Source organism: Oncorhynchus keta, chromosome 4 (assembly GCF_023373465.1).
Source record: "Oncorhynchus keta strain PuntledgeMale-10-30-2019 chromosome 4, Oket_V2, whole genome shotgun sequence".
Taxonomy (NCBI): Eukaryota; Metazoa; Chordata; class Actinopteri; order Salmoniformes; family Salmonidae; genus Oncorhynchus; species Oncorhynchus keta.
In genome coordinates this window covers 40,996,847-41,014,687 of record NC_068424.1, presented here as the reverse complement: position 1 = coordinate 41,014,687, position 17,841 = coordinate 40,996,847, and the positions used below count along the sequence as shown (strand labels likewise).

Genomic DNA, 17,841 nt, shown 5'->3' with positions numbered 1-17,841 from the left:
GAGCTGCATTAGCTCTACTGTGGTACAAAACCACAATCTTGATATTCAGAAAGTTTTCAAATTTGATTATGTCAGAGAAAGCCACAGCATCCTGTATACCGAGACCCACGTCCGTTTGGAGCTCTCTAGCCTTTTGCAATGCCATCAGATCAGTACATCCTGGGTTAAGTAAATGCGCTAGGCCTATTGCAAAACATAGCTTATTATCGGGATTGTGAACGTTTATGAGGGAGGCCCTTTTATTGCTTATGATTTCTGACTGCATTAGGCTATCAAGCTTCCTTCTCTGCCCACCACCACCCTGGGGTTGACATATTATTTGCACTACAAGCTCGAGGGTCCGATCTGCTATGACGGCTAAATTTGACTGAACGAAGCATTCTAGCAGCGCGATAAATTGTTCAAGATCTGCTTCGCCATTGGGTAAAATAAGAGATACTGTGTTATGCAGGCTATCTCCACAAATCTCCAAGTGTTTCGCCATAATCTCTTGCCGTCTCTAACAGATCGTTCAGAGTGTCAATTCTCATTACGCAAAACACAGCATAGTCAAGATTCTGACTCGCCCATAGGAAATTGAAAAACTGTCGAATCTCTGTATTGTTGAATTTATTCCGGTACACAACCCGGACATGTCTATCAATACCATCTCCCTCCAGATTTATTAGACAATTTTCCAATTCCCCAAAAACATCATGTGGCTTTTCAGACTCTACGGACATGGGCGTTAATGGTTGGTCTATCGCTGTTGGGGTGGCGGGGGCCGAAAATGTCTGACTCTCGTTCATCCGATTAATTAAGGTTAAGAGGGCTTCGGGAATCTGGGATAATATGCTTTCATCGGGCGTCCCTGACTCGTTCATACGTTTAATAACTTCTAGGAGTTCTGGCAGTATCTGTGCTAAGAGGCTTTCAACTGTCTCAACTTGTTCCTGTAGTTCTGCCATTTGGATAATTAAGGATGTGCGTTTTTGGGTATTTCTGGAATGATACGGGTTACATATATGATTTTAGCGTCTGTATGTGTTTGTTAATCGGTTTGCTGTTTAACATGTGTGGAATTGTTCTATGCCAGAATAACATATCGTCTCGGTACTGTCTCTCAATTAAAACCCCCAGTCGTTTGTATAGCAAAACGTTCCTCGATTTCAAAGCCCTGGAAAATAATGTGAAAAACCTTGCTTGTTCTATTGCAGATCCCGATGCCATAGAATTGACGGGGTCAGTAAGGTTGGCCGCATCACAGAATAACTGGTCGTCAACATCTGAAATGTCATTAAAAACAGGTCTATCCTCCGCTTTGGTTGTTTCATCGGGAATGTTCGGTGCACCGGAATCCCCCAGCATCCAGATGTATGTGTCCTTCTGTGCCGTTTTTCGCCGGGGAGGAGTCTGAAAGAAAAAATACATACAAAATAGGTTATTAAATATAAAAATATGTTAGATACATAAAATGTAAATTACATTTCAGGTATAATACTATATATTAACAATACCTTGTTAAAATACCTCGACTTTTTTGGCGCTGGCTGTTCTGACGAATCGCAGAAACCGGGGGGGTGTGACTTTTTTCATCTAGTGTTCCCGATTCTGCAGGGCCGGTCTCCTGGCAGTCTGAAAAAAACATTATTTGTCCTTGTTTTAACATATTCTATCAAAAGAGGTATAACTAATAAAAAGACATATAACTAATAACAAAATGTATAATGGTCTCATACCGTGTCCATGGAGCGCCGGCTCGTGAAGCCGCAAGCCCAGTAGTACTTTTCTGGAGGGGTGGATTCTGAGCAATGTACTAGAGCCCGTGTTGTGCGCTGCTTGTTGGGGTCAGGAATATGTCTTGAGGGGGTGGAGGTTCCCGGGATTCGCGGTGTGTTTGAAAAAACGTTCGTACAGAACGGGAGAATTGCATCCAAGTCACCCGATGTGTCAGATGTCCATAACGAATCCTTTATCATTCTTGGCTGTATGTCGGCTGTAAATACATAAAATAGCTTTTAAAATAGTAAACATTTTTATTTTCATTTTTTTATATATAAATATTCTTGGGTATGTGATTAGTTATAAGGACTTACCGTGAAAATATGACGATGGCGATTGACTGCCGGGGTTTTGAAACTGAGAATCCCCCTCATGTTGTTCTAGATCCGTTAAACCTCGTAAAAGCTGCATAAATGTTTGGGATCCTAACAAACGTTAGATAATATTAACAGTTATATGCTATATATATACACTTTTTAACTTATATTGGCATTTGGCCTGAAATACACAAATAACTTGGGTTTAATATTGCAATAATATCCCGATTCAAACAAAACTTAAAATATATTTTTCACTTACTCACCTCCAGAAATATCCATTAGGAGAGATTCACTTATTCAGAATATATTTTTTAATCTGTCCTGGCAGTTAATATTCGGGCCTGTGGGTTTGCGCTAAAGCTGTGCTAACAGTGTTAAAATATATGCTCCACGTTCTGTCCCTAACTTGCGAAAGTACGGAATGAGTTTAAAGGGAGATATCCTGTATGCAACCCCCCTGTATATTTGGTTTAGAGAACAAAGGCGGTGAATTCAAAGAGACATTCTGTCTACAACCGGGGTGGTGGGGTACCGGGCGCTGATTAGATATCAGTGTTTAACCCCGGGCGGTCGGCAGATATCTGGACATGCTGTATGCATGATAGTGCAAACCTTGGTTTCAAACGATTCTCTACAGATAGAATGCTTGGGTCCCCCTGTTGAACACACACACCCTTTTGTTTCTAAAACGCACACACACACTCCTGCTGCTCCGTCACACGCACACTCATGCACGCCCCCTAATTTTCCATGTCTTTTTTCTTCGTGACAGAGCTGGGTGATGATGTGAAATACATTTTCCCATAGTTAAGGGGTGAGATAGTTTTTACATTCCTTTTATTGAATTCCAAAATATTTCGTACAACCTTTAAGACATGTTAGAATTAATTAAAAAATGTGAATAATGTTTAAACATGCATCCCGAGTGTTTTATGTAAAAAACCTTGGAGGCCTGCAGTTGTACATTATTACAAACTTTAATAACCAGTAATGTTTATAACATACCATTGTAGGAAAGACTATAAAATAATACATGTTTTTTTCAGACATTACATTTCTCTGCGACAGACCCTGGCGTGAGAGAAAAGACCGCTTCCCCTTTCGTTAAATGATGATGAGATACATTTTCAAAACCAATGATTTAATTCAGAATTTTTAGTACATACATACATACATACATACATACATACATACATACATACATACATACATTTAACACACGTTATAATTCAACATTATCCATTTCCAATTCACCATCGCAAAGTCGCTTGCCCGCGCCATCGAAGCTCCGGACGTTTTCACTCCAAGGAAAGATCCTCCTTCGGCCTTGTGGGTCCTGGGTATGTCTCAACGATAACCTCGGCCATCGCCGTAATTGTTCACGATTTTCAAAAAGACTGTCCAGCTTATTCATAAGTGTTCGGAAAATATGGTAATCGCGCCATTTAAAACTGAACATGATTTGAAAAAAATGTACATCCTTGCATGCTTTGGAAAATACATATGAACTGACAGTTTTCGTCGCATTTGCACTAAAATTGTTCACATGCTAAAATTGTCACTATGGAGTCCGGGGTATACGCCATTGAAGCGACTCTTAAGGGCCATCAGGTCATTTTGTCCGCAGACCAGCTCTTCCAACGCATATCCGGGTAGACTTGAAGCACTCAGGGCCTGTTCAATTTGACACAGCGCGAGTCTTATTTTAAGCCATTCTCTCATCCTTAGCGCTGGAGAAAAACTCTCGGGTTCTGCCCGATAAATGGGTTTGGGGCCGGTGTCTGTGAATATCTTAACCATAGATTCCTCAGGTTGGAATATGTAAGACATATGTCCCTCACTCGTACCCAAAAATCCTTTAAAACATTCTGGAGCCTCACGCAAAACAGCCTCCAGGCTTTTGTCATTGGGTTCATGACTTCAGCTGCAGAGCACCCCGAGAATTGGCCTAGGAGACATATTTTTTAAGTTTAATATTCTGGCCTTTATTTAAAAAATCGCAGGGCTTGTTCTGGACATTATAATGCGTATGCCACAGCCAATACCCCAGGACATTCTTGCTTCCTAGATAACAACCATAAGGACAATAAAACTGGGGGTGGGGGTGACATACACGTTCAAAAGTTCAAACACTCAACCCCCCCAGTTCAACCAGGGCCCTAGACATCAATCACCATGGCTACTTCAAAGGATGCAATGTAGATATAAAATAACATGGCCTGGCATGAGACCCATATTTGGACAAGTACACGTCATCATGGACACAGGATCATAAATCGATTACTTACTTTGACCCGTGGCGTCTACTTTATTCTCTCTATCGTGCCTGCCCTGACCTTGAATCCGCCTGCCCTTCGGTACCTATTGGACTCTGAACTGGTTTTGAACTTTTGCCTGCACACGACCATTCTCTTGCCTAACACTTTTTGGATTAATAAACTTTGTAAGACTCCAACCATCTGCCTCCTGTGTCTGCATCTGGGTCTCACCTTGTGCCTTGATATGAATGGAATGCTCAAAAACATAAAAATTGTGTCCATTCTAAAATTTGGCCTAACTCTCTAAAAGATATGGCTCTGGCTAACACCATCCACACCCATGGAGAGTCCTAACAAGGTACAGTGAACAGTACATACAAACAGGGAAAGGTGGAACTTTTACATAATTTAAATATACTCACAAATTTCTCAGTAGTACAGGTTGGTCACAGTAGACAGAAAAAATTGTTTTACCAAATACTTAAATTTAGCCTGAATGTGGGATTTTGGAGGCAGTGTTTGATAATGTGTGTGGCGTGCATACTAAGCTTCTCAGATATTAATCATTCAAAATAACCCAGGGCAGGGGACATAAGCGCTGTGTGTGTGTGTGTGTGTGTGTGTGTGTGTGTGTGTGTGTGTGTGTGTGTGTGTGTGTGTGTGTGTGTGTGTGTGTGTGTGTGTGTGTGTGTGTGTGTGTGTGTGTGAGTGTTCCAGTACGTCGCCATGTGTATAGGTGTGTGTGTGTGTGTCACATTCCTACACTCATCACACCATCAAGTGAAGCTTAAGAAAAGAGAAAAATAATAATTACTTAAATAAAACATGTCTGTCTCACAGCTAGGACTCATCTGCTAGCGAGGTCAGGAACCTACTCTATCTATTTATCCACCCTAATGAGTCCCAAATGGCACACTATTCGCTTTATAGTTAGACAACTGATGTTACTTTCTAGGTTTCTTCATGGTACCCAAACCAAAATACGATTTAATAAAACAGTATAGACCCATGTCATCATGGAATACTCTATCTGAAGGCAGAAGAAGCACACACTTTAATAGGTATGGTGCTGGCTCGCGGAGTCGAACACTTGAACAAGAAAAGGAGTGCCAACACACTCTAGGAAGTCAGGTGCAATAATTGAATACCATCGTTTCGACAGCCAAGCTGTCTTCATCAGGGTATAAGGACAAACACTGTGGATCACTAGTTTATATAGAGTTTGAAAGGACACACACAGGTGTTTGTAATCATGGCCGGCTGTGGCTTGATTTCATTGGGCGATTTACAGATATAAATAGAACATACTGTATAAAAAAAGAATGAATGGATTCCATACGATCATAGATACAATTTGGCTACATAGGCCTACAAATATTATTTAGAATGTATAGTAAAAACACAATAATCACAAGAATGGTTTCAGATAAACCTATTTCTGGAATGTGTGGAATGCACTACCACCAGAGGTTACTCAGGCAAAAAGCAAGTTTAGCTTTAAAAAGCAGATACAAAAACAGATACTTTAACTGTACTGTATATAGGAATATGAATATGTATATATGAAGTGTAAATGGTATTTTTGTTGTCTCTTGGTGTCTTTCCTATAAATAACTCATATTTTACTGTTCGGTACATGTATTTGTACGTTTAATGTGGACCCCAGTAGCTAATGGGGATCCTAATGAACTAAACTATAGTGCACTAATTTTGACCAGGGCCCTATGGGTAGTGCACTTTGAAGGGAATAGGGTGTCATTTGGGACACACATGGTGATACGGTAGATTCACACTCTCACCTCAGACGATGGTCCCTCCATTATTTATATTATCTCTCATCACGCATCCATCTTCTTGCTGACACCCCCAAGACATTAACATTATTACATCGTCATCCACTGTACTGATAATCGTGGGTGGACACACGCAACTTATCAAATAAAGTATATTCACATTGTAATGTAATTACTTGGAGGAACAAATGGACTGAGTGACTATATGCAACAACTGTATATGCAACTCTACCTACATGTACATAATTACCTCGACACCGGTGCCCCCCACACCTTGATACATTGACTCTGTACCGGTACGCCCTGTACGCCCCCACTATTGTTATTTACAGCTGCTCTTTAATTATTTGTTATTTTTATCTCTTACTTTTTTCAAAATTGTCTTAATAACTGCATTGTTGATTAAGGGCTTGTAAGTAAGCATTTCATTGCAAGGTAACCTGTTGTATTCAGCGCATGTGACACATAACATTTATTTTTATGCAAAATGGTAAACAATTCAACAAGATCTCACGATCCCACTTCAGATTTCAAGGCCTGCTATAATGCAACTGGGGGAGGGGGGTGTTAAACTTCTGTAGGTGAAGTGAAAGTAGGCTTGCTATGTCGCAACTGCACCTGGAAAGTTAAACTCAAAACTCAACTTGATGGTTAAATGTACGCATTCATTCCAAATTGGTAACGTAGGGGTTAAGGTTTGGGATATGTTTAAAACATAAAATAAAATAAAAACTAGTGCCAAGCACTGGGATTGAACCTGTGATGCTTAGAGCTCTAGCTCATGAAGAAACAGCTGAATTAAGTGACTATATGTAGCTACCCAGAAATGCAACTATACTATGTACTGTTTGAATCTTAGGTTGTGTATCAGATCGCACCCTATTCCCTATGGAGTGCACTACTTTTGATCAGGGCCCATAGGGCTGTGGTCAAAATTAGTACACTAAAGAAGGAATAGGGTGCCATTTGGGATGCAGCTGAGTCACTTTTCCTCCTCTCGGGTACTGTACTGTATTTAATAGCATGGCTCTATTAATCACATAGAAGGAAGGTCATCCTATCTCATTTCCTGGCTTGATGAATTTGCACAGAGGGGATGAAGGGGATGACAGGACAGGTATAAAAAGCCCCAGCACAGTTGTGAGTCAAATGGGGCTTAGCCCTGGGAAGATGCCGTGTGTGTGTGTGTGTGTGTGTGTGTGTGTGTGTGTGTGTGTGTGTGTGTGTGTGTGTGTGTGTGTGTGTGTGTGTGTGTGTGTGTGTGTGTGTGTGTGTGTGTGTGTGTGTGTGTGTGTGTGTGTGTGTGTACATGTGTGTGTGTGTGTGTGCGTGTTTAACTATACTTGTAGGGACCAGAATTCCCCACAAGAACAGGAAACGAAAATGTGTCCAACTGGGGACATTTTGTTTTTCGCCACAAGGTCAAATACTATTAATAGTGGTTTTAGGGTTAAAGTTAGAATCAGTGTTAGGGTTAGAATTAGGTTTAGGTTTAGGAACTACGGTTAAATTTAGGGTTAGGTTTAGGTGCTAGGGTTAGGTTTAGGGTTAAGGTTAGGTTTCAGGTTAAGATGTAAGGAAAATAGGATGTTGAAAGGGACTGAATTGTGTGTCTCTACAAGGTTAGTTATACAAGACTGTGTGTGTCTGTGCGTGCATGAGTGAGTGTGTGTGTGTATGTGTGTGCGTGTGAGGAGCCCTAGGAAGATGCTCTCTGTCAGACTCCATTACTCAACCGGGTCTGCAGGACTAGAGGACTGGTGACACGATACCACAGGACCTCCACAGGACTTCTGGTGGTTGACCATAGAAATAGAATGTTAACGCTTTGACGTGTACAATCACGTATTTGTGATCATTGCTGAGTGGTCCCTGCAACGTACAATCTAAAATATGTGATTGGAAAAGTAGCAACAGAACGTATGGCGCAACAAACACTTCTAAACAGCATTGTCGTATGAAAAGCATCTACGTAAATATTTTTTTGTACTGATGGAAAATAAATGTTTTCATAAAATATATTCCTCAATTTTAACCTTTTACTGTAAAAGATAAATGTGAACTTAAGATAAATGTCATCATCCAAGCATCACATGGCGCTGACAAAAACAAGACATAAATTAGCGGCCTAACAGCTAGATTTGTTTACAATGTACCACATCTCTGGTGAGCACAAGAGACCAATGTCACAAGAGACTAATGTCACATCTACTCCCGCTCCTACTTTCCGGCTTTCAACTTCGCTAGTTTACTAACCACTGGTCCTGGGAACCATCATCACGCACACCTGGCATTCATCATTACGCGCATCTGCGCTTCATAATTAGGCACACCTGGACTCCATTACCTCACTCATTACCTCCCCTTATCTGGCACTCCCTTAGGTTCTTTCCCCAGGCAGTGTTGTTTTCTGTTGTTCATGTCTAGACACTACTCCTACATTGTATCGTTTCTTGTTATATTAAACTTACAACCTGCACCTGCTTCTCGACTCCCAGCGTCTGCATTACAGAATATTGCCTCGCAAAATGGAAGCAGCAGGAAATCAGAACATCTCCCAGACCTTCTTTGTCAACACCACGACCAGCTGGCACAACTGGGGTTGGCTATGGAAGAGGTTCTTTGCAGTGTTCAATGTCTTGAACACACTGAAGAGGTGTTGCTTTCAACTGGAGAAGGATACTCTACCACCAGGCAAGCCAGCACACCAGCCCATTCAGCAACCTTCCCAGGTCAGCGATGCCCATTTGTCCCTCCTAGATGTATATGACAGCACCCCATCTAAATGACGTGGCTTCCTACTACAGCACTCCCTCTACTTTTTCACCAGATGGGAGCTTCTACCACAGAGAGTTCCAAGATTGCCACAGTTATTTTTCTGCTGACTGGTCGGGCGTTAGAATGGGCCACGGCCATCTGGGAGAGGAGGAGAGGGATGAATGGAAGACAGCTTTTAGCACGATTGAGGAGAGAGGTCACTACAAGAGTCTGGTCACTACAAGTACTTGGTGATGCCATTTGGCTTAGCCAATGCTCCGTTAGTGATCCAGGCATTTGTCAACGAGGTGTTCCGGGACATGCTCGGACACCAGGTGACCGTGTATATCGATGACATCCTGGTCTACTCGGCTACCTTGGAGGATCACATCGCTCACATCCAAGTAGTCCTGGAACGCCTCCTGGCTAACCACCTGTTTGTCAAAGCTGAGAAGTCCTACCAAATCGGCCAGTGAGGACTGAAGATAAACGTCTACAAGGTCGATGCCAACTTCTACCTCCATTTCATTAGGAACTTCCGCTCCATCGTAGCTCCTCTCTCCTCAAGGGTGGTCTCGTAGATTGGTGTGGAGTCCAGCAGCCAATGAGGCCTTCCGTATACTCAAGGGACGTTTCACCTCCGCCCCTCTGCTCAAACACCCAGATCCCACAATATCCTTTTTTGTATATATTACAGATCCCCATTAGCTGCTGCCAAAGCAAAATTCAAAATTAAGACAGTTTATACATCTTTAAAAACATTGCAATACATTCACAGATTTCACAACACATTGTGTACCCTCAGTCCCCTACACTACCACTACCACATATTTACAATACTAAATCCATGTGCATGTTATTGTGTGTGTGTCTGTGCCAATGTTTCTGTTGCTTCACAGTCCCCGCTGTTCCATAAGGTGTTCTTTTAATCTGTTTTTTTTAAATCAAATTTTACTGCTTTTGTCAGTTACTTGATGTGGAAGAGAGAGCCATGACTACATGGTACTATGTAGTACTGTGTGCCTCCCATGGTCTGTTCTGGACCTGGGGACTGTGAAGAGACCTCTTATGGCATGTCTTGTGGGGTATGCATGGGTGACCGAGCTGTGTGCCAGTAGTTTAGACAGACAGCTCAGTGCATTCAACATGTCAATATCTCTCATAAATAAAAGTAGTGATGTAGTCAATCTCTCCTCCAATTTCAGCCAGGAGAGATTGACATGCATATTATTAACATGAACTATCTCTGTAAATCCAAGGGCCAGCCGTGCTGCCCTGTTCTGAACGAATTGCAATTTTCCTTAGTCCATTTTTGTGGCACCTGACCAAATTACTGAACAGTAATCAAGGTGCGACAAAACTAGATCCTGTAGGACCTGCCCTGTTGATAGTGTTTTTTGGAAGGCAGAGCATCACTTTCTTATAGACGTACTTCTTCCCATCTTAGATACTACTGCGTCAATATGTTTTGACCATGACAGCTTACAAACTAATGTTTTCACCTCACAGATCATCTCAACTTGCTCAATTTCCACATTATTTATTACAATATTTAGCTGAGGTTTAGGGTTCAGTGAGTGTTTTGTTCCAAATACAATGCTTTTAGTTATAGAAATATTTAGGGCTTATTCCTTGCCAAGCACTCTGAAACTAACTGTAGCTCTTTGTTGAGTGTCACAGTCATCACAGTCACTTCTTTATCATGGCAGCCATGTTTGTTTATGTTTGGCAAAAACTCACTAATCCCAGAATGCCATTCACTATAAGAAGCAAATAAACAAAGTCAAAGATGGCTGCGCTCATTGCTTGAAAAATATGAACCTAGTTTAGCCACTTTTCAACATATTACAAATTGTTGATGTTCTTCTTACAGTGTATACAAGAACTGGAGCACATGACTTGACAAGTCGTTTACCGTTTTGGACAAATTACAAAGCAAATAAAATGTTTTTGCCTCACAGATCATCACAATAAATACAAGCCTACTGCCTAGCCTAACCGTGGTGTGAAAGCTAAACATGGATGAAACCATTTTAGGGAGGTTTGTGGGGGGTTCATTTAATTTGTGGGGGGTTTTCAAGTCCATGAGGGTAGAAATTGGGAAGGTAACATGGGGGGATATGATGCAGGAAACATTACTATGATGGGGGATTTATCAAAAATGGAGGCAAACACAAGAGAAGTTTACATGCCAAAAAAAAAGAACTAGAAAGAGGGGTCTGAGCTGGCAACCCTGAGGTACCAAAGTTTACAATCTGATGCCGAATTCAAAATAACTGGGAACTAGGAAATCTCCGACTTCAGTGCATTCAGGACAATAGGGAACTCGGGGGAAAAAACAAGCTTCGACTGGGAAAAATTGTTTGGATCAGGCATTCAACTCGGAATTCCAACCCGGGAACTCGGGCCTCTTTCTTGAACTCTGACTTTCCGACCTGAAGATGTCATGATTTCACCTCGTATTTTTCTGAGTTCACAGTTATCTTGAAAGCACCGTAAGTCAGTCGAGTGAACTATCCTTTGTTATAACATCTTTGGTCTGACAGAATGCATTGTATGATGTCAACAAACATGGTGCCACACATAGCCGGCAAATAGCTTAGCATTAGCTCATCATAATCAGTACAAAATAAAATAATAAAAATGTAAACACGTGTCCATTACAATCTATGCAAGAATCGGAATGCATGATTTGTCACCAGTACCCGAAAACGTGAATAAAACAGTAAATACATTATGATCCATAAATACATATGGTGTGCTACAGCAGAAATGACAACACGATATACAGAAAATAAGCCACTTCCTTTGATAGGAATGCACACATGTCCAAAGAAAAGAATCACGAAGGCAATGCGGGCGCCAGCCAGAAAATGTTCCTGGGTGAATACATTTGTGCAAGGCCTTTTCTGACTAGAGATGTGCAATGTCTTCATACTTGATATGGGGAAAATCTAGGGAAGTGCTTGGGGTCTCTTTGAAGAGAAAAGCTTCTCCGCTCAGTGAACAACTTAAATTGTTCACAACAGTGAAATTTGAATTAACGAGGAGGTGGAACACACCTCAATTCAAACTGTTATATCTAACCGTAGACTTTAGTAAATTAGCAGGCCTTGGTTTGAGGGCAGTGCGGGTAACTGTCCTGTTGCGTAACAAATCACATTTTGGAACAGTGAGAGCATTCTGACATCATGCGCATGAGAAAACTCACGCAGAAAACTCACGGTTAGATATATTTGGAACTGACACATGAAAAGGTTCATTCTAATTCTGTGGGTGTGACATCAAGACTGTGATCTCATATCCTCTGGGTCCTTCTGTTCTAACTTAATGCCTTGTTAAACCAGCCAGGTCTCTCAAAATCCAAGGCAAAATAGTGCTCACCGGCCTCTAGGGGCAACGGTAAGCGCCATTACCATCAAGTAGGCTTGCGGTTTGCTAAGGCGTTATGGATGGGGACAGTGGATGAGTGTAAGCTGTGAGCTCTGGTTCAGAGGGTCGTGTGTTGAGTGCTAGGCGCTTGTTTTGGGTTTGTATTAACCCTATCCCAAACCTTAACCCTTAATTTAACTATTCAGAATGAATGCCTAAACCTTTACCACCGAGCCGCTTCTGTTGAGCCGCTTCTGTAACCGTAACCACATCCCAAACTTTGAAATTGGACATATGGGGAAACTTCAACATTTGGAGAAATGTGGATAACCTTTGGAATCTGAAGTGAAATTGGTAAAACCATGAGATCTTGTAGTGATGAACATGGGGGGACGCTGATGGCACACACAAACGCACACACTCCACTCCCTCATTCCTTTTCTCCACAGTAGTGTGACTTCCTGCTCCTAGCTGGATTTTTCAATTAGGAGATCAGAACACACAGAAAGGAGGCTAATGACCTCAGATTCAACCAGGCCCCTTTATTATTATAATGTCATGCAAGAGGAAAGAAGCTGACTGACTCTCTAGTTTTCTGTTCCTTTACATTCCTCTTATTGCTTTCTATCCCACCAGTGTAAGAGCATCTTTTGCAATACTCCACCTTCATTATGTAAGGGAATACCCCCTGTATTGGACAAAAATGAATGGCATGTCATTGGCATCGGACAAACCATATACACATTGGCCAATACCACCCAATTCGGCGTTGATTCATCCAAAGTGTATTGCAAATGCCATATGGTAATTGCCAGTTGTAACACTTTAAAAATTCAACAGGGGGCAAATGCGCTCCACCGGGGTTTTTCATATTGGATATGTAACCCAAATTAATGTCCAAAAGTAAAATTTTGAAAAAATGAACTTTTTTCAAAAACTTATCACCCCTTAAAAAAGTGCTTTCTGGACCGTTTTTCGAAATTCTTTCGATTTTTTTGTCAATTACACATGTGTAAGAACTGTATGAATATACTTTTGTCCAATTTTATTATCATAATTTTTTTATTTTTTTATATGCGCATAAGGAATATGTTTTGTCCAATTCCAATATGATTTCATAGGAAGTCAAAAGTCAAAAGTCAAAAATGTCAAAATTTTGTAAAAACTTCACACACCCATAAAAAGTGCTTTCTGGACCGTTTTTCGAAATTCTTTCGATTTTTTGTCAATTACACATGTGTAAGAACTGTATGAATATACTTTTGTCCAATTTTATTATCATAATTTTATTTTTTTTTTTTTTTTTTTTACATGCGCATAAGGAATATGTTTTGTCCAATTCCAATATGATTTCATAGGAAGTCAAAAGTCAAAAGTCAAAAATGTCAAAATTTTGTAAAAACTTCACACACCCATAAAAAAGTGCTTTCTGGACCGTTTTTCGAAATTCTTTCGATTTTTTGTCAATTACACATGTGTAAGAACTGTATGAATATACTTTTGTCCAATTTTATTATCATATTTTTTTATATATTTTTTTAAATTGTGCATAAGGATTTTTTTTGTGGGCCAAATGACGTAAGAAATTTGACATGCTCAAAAATCCTGCAGAAATGCAAAATTGACTGGCCTGATGAACTCGGGATGGCCGGGCAGTGATAGTTGTTCCTTTCCATCACTCGTTGTGTTGACTTCATCATGTCCATTTTGTGATGTTTTTTCACTATATAATCATATTGCAAGTGCACGTGCATTTGCAATATGTTTCAATGTGCATTTACCATATGAAATTTGACCTTGCTCAAAAATGCAAAATTGACTGGTCTGATGAACACAGGATGGCCGAGCAGTGATAGTTGTACATTTCCATCACTCGTTGTGTTGATTTCATCATCTCCGTTAGGTGATGTTTTTACACTATAGAATCATATTGCAAATGCACGTGCATTGTTGTGCAACTGGTAACCCAAAAATAAAAATATGGTTGTAAATGCATTTACCGGTCATTCTGATATTAATGCTCGCTATGGGAACACAGGATGGCCGGGCAGTGATAGTTGTACATTTCCATCACTCGTTGTGTTGATTTCATCATGTCCATTAGGTGATGTTTTTACACTATAGAATCATATTGCAAGTGCGCGCGCATTTGCAATATGTTTCAATGTGCATTTACCATATGAAATTTGACATGCTCAAAAATGCAAAATTGACTGGTCTGATGGACACAGGATGGCCGAGCAGTGATAGTTGTACATTTCCATCACTCGTTGTGTTGATTTCATCATGTCCATTAGGTGATGTTTTTCACTATAGAATCATATTGCAAGTGCACGCGCATTTGCAATATGTTTCAATGTGCATTTACCATATGAAATTTGACATGCTCAAAAATGCAAAATTGACTGGTCTGATGAACACAGGATGGCTGAGCAGTGATAGTTGTACATTTCCATCACCTGTTGTGTTGATTTCATCATGTCCATTTGTTTATGTTTTCTCACTTTTGCAAAGTCACTGTGCATTTGCAATATGGTTCAATGGGCAGGTACCATCACGAATTTGTCATGCTATAAAAATCCTGCAGGAATGTGAAATTGACTGGTCTGATGAACACAGGATGGCCGAGCAGTGATAGTTGTACATTTCCATCACTCGTTGTGTTGATTTCATCATGTCCATTAGGTGATGTTTTTACACTATAGAATCATATTGCAAGTGCGCGCATTTGCAATATGTTTCAATGTGCATTTACCATATGAAATTTGAAATGCTCAAAAATGCAAAATTGACTGGTCTGATGGACACAGGATGGCCGAGCAGTGATAGTTGTACATTTCCATCACTCGTTGTGTTGATTTCATCATGTCCATTAGGTGATGTTTTTACACTATAGAATCATATTGCAAGTGCGCGCATTTGCAATATGTTTCAATGTGCATTTACCATATGAAATTTGAAATGCTCAAAAATGCAAAATTGACTGGTCTGATGGACACAGGATGGCCGAGCAGTGATAGTTGTACATTTCCATCACTCGTTGTGTTGATTTCATCATGTCCATTAGGTGATGTTTTTTCACTATAGAATCATATTGCAAATGCACGTGCATTGTTGTGCAACTGGTAATTTAAAAATAAAAATATGGTTGTAAATGCATTTACCGGTCATTCTGATATTAATGCTCGCTCTGGGAACACAGGATGGCCGGGCAGTGATAGTTGTACATTTCCATCACTCGTTGTGTTGATTTCATCATGTCCATTAGGTGATGTTTTTACACTATAGAATCATATTGCAAGTGCGCGCGCATTTGCAATATGTTTCAATGTGCATTTACCATATGAAATTTGACATGCTCAAAAATGCAAAATTGACTGGTCTGATGGACACAGGATGGCCGAGCAGTGATAGTTGTACATTTCCATCACTCGTTGTGTTGATTTCATCATGTCCATTAGGTGATGTTTTTACACTATAGAATCATATTGCAAGTGCACGCGCATTTGCAATATGTTTCAATGTGCATTTACCATATGAAATTTGACATGCTCAAAAATGCAAAATTGACTGGTCTGATGGACACAGGATGGCCGAGCAGTGATAGTTGTACATTTCCATCACTCGTTGTGTTGATTTCATCATGTCCATTAGGTGATGTTTTTACACTATAGAATCATATTGCAAGTGCGCGCATTTGCAATATGTTTCAATGTGCATTTACCATATGAAGTTTGAAATGCTCAAAAATGCAAAATTGACTGGTCTGATGGACACAGGATGGCCGAGCAGTGATAGTTGTACATTTCCATCACTCGTTGTGTTGATTTCATCATGTCCATTAGGTGATGTTTTTACACTATAGAATCATATTGCAAGTGCGCGCATTTGCAATATGTTTCAATGTGCATTTACCATATGAAGTTTGAAATGCTCAAAAATGCAAAATTGACTGGTCTGATGGACACAGGATGGCCGAGCAGTGATAGTTGTACATTTCCATCACTCGTTGTGTTGATTTCATCATGTCCATTAGGTGATGTTTTTTCACTATAGAATCATATTGCAAATGCACGTGCATTGTTGTGCAACTGGTAACCCAAAATTAAAATATGGTTGTAAATGCATTTACGGGACTCCTATTATCCAGGATGCCCGAGCAGTGATGGTTGTACATTTCCATCACTACGGCCCTCTATCTCATGGGGGCAGTCCTGAGTGCTTTATGGACTGTTTAAAATATTCTGATGGATACGCATGTTGTGCAACTGGTGATTGAAAATAGGCACCTGGTAACCCAAAAATGAAAATATGGTTGTGAATGCATTTACCGGTCATTCTGATATTAATGCCCGCTATGGGAACACAGGATGGCCGAGCAGTGATAGTTGTACATTTCCATCACTCGTTGTGTTGATTTCATCATGTCCATTAGGTGATGTTTTTACACTATAGAATCATATTGCAAGTGCGCGCATTTGCAATATGTTTCAATGTGCATTTACCATATGAAATTTGAAATGCTCAAAAATGCAAAATTGACTGGTCTGATGGACACAGGATGGCCGAGCAGTGATAGTTGTACATTTCCATCACTCGTTGTGTTGATTTCATCATGTCCATTAGGTGATGTTTTTACACTATAGAATCATATTGCAAGTGCGCGCATTTGCAATATGTTTCAATGTGCATTTACCATATGAAATTTGAAATGCTCAAAAATGCAAAATTGACTGGTCTGATGGACACAGGATGGCCGAGCAGTGATAGTTGTACATTTCCATCACTCGTTGTGTTGATTTCATCATGTCCATTAGGTGATGTTTTTTCACTATAGAATCATATTGCAAATGCACGTGCATTGTTGTGCAACTGGTAACCCAAAAATAAAAATATGGTTGTAAATGCATCAAACCGGTCATTCTGATATTAATGCTGGCTGATGGGAACACAGGATGGCCGGGCAGTGATAGTTGTACATTTCCATCACTCGTTGTGTTGATTTCATCATGTCCATTAGGTGATGTTTTTACACTATAGAATCATATTGCAAGTGCGCGCGCATTTGCAATATGTTTCAATGTGCATTTACCATATGAAATTTGACATGCTCAAAAATGCAAAATTGACTGGTCTGATGGACACAGGATGGCCGAGCAGTGATAGTTGTACATTTCCATCACTCGTTGTGTTGATTTCATCATGTCCATTAGGTGATGTTTTTACACTATAGAATCATATTGCAAGTGCGCGCGCATTTGCAATATGTTTCAATGTGCATTTACCATATGAAATTTGAAATGCTCAAAAATGCAAAATTGACTGGTCTGATGGACACAGGATGGCCGAGCAGTGATAGTTGTACATTTCCATCACTCGTTGTGTTGATTTCATCATGTCCATTAGGTGATGTTTTTACACTATAGAATCATATTGCAAGTGCGCGCGCATTTGCAATATGTTTCAATGTGCATTTACCATATGAAGTTTGAAATGCTCAAAAATGCAAAATTGACTGGTCTGATGGACACAGGATGGCCGAGCAGTGATAGTTGTACATTTCCATCACTCGTTGTGTTG

At 40.2% G+C, this 17,841-nt stretch overlaps 1 long non-coding RNA gene across 1 annotated transcript; it reads left to right on the top strand.

Moving 5' to 3' along the window:
• Positions 1–8,543: 8,543 nt before the first annotated feature.
• Positions 8,544–10,624, top strand: LOC127923012 (uncharacterized). Its single transcript, XR_008112977.1, has 2 exons — positions 8,544–8,864; positions 8,963–10,624. It is a non-coding gene; the product is annotated as an uncharacterized LOC127923012 (long non-coding RNA).
• The last annotated feature ends 7,217 nt before the right edge of the window (positions 10,625–17,841 follow it).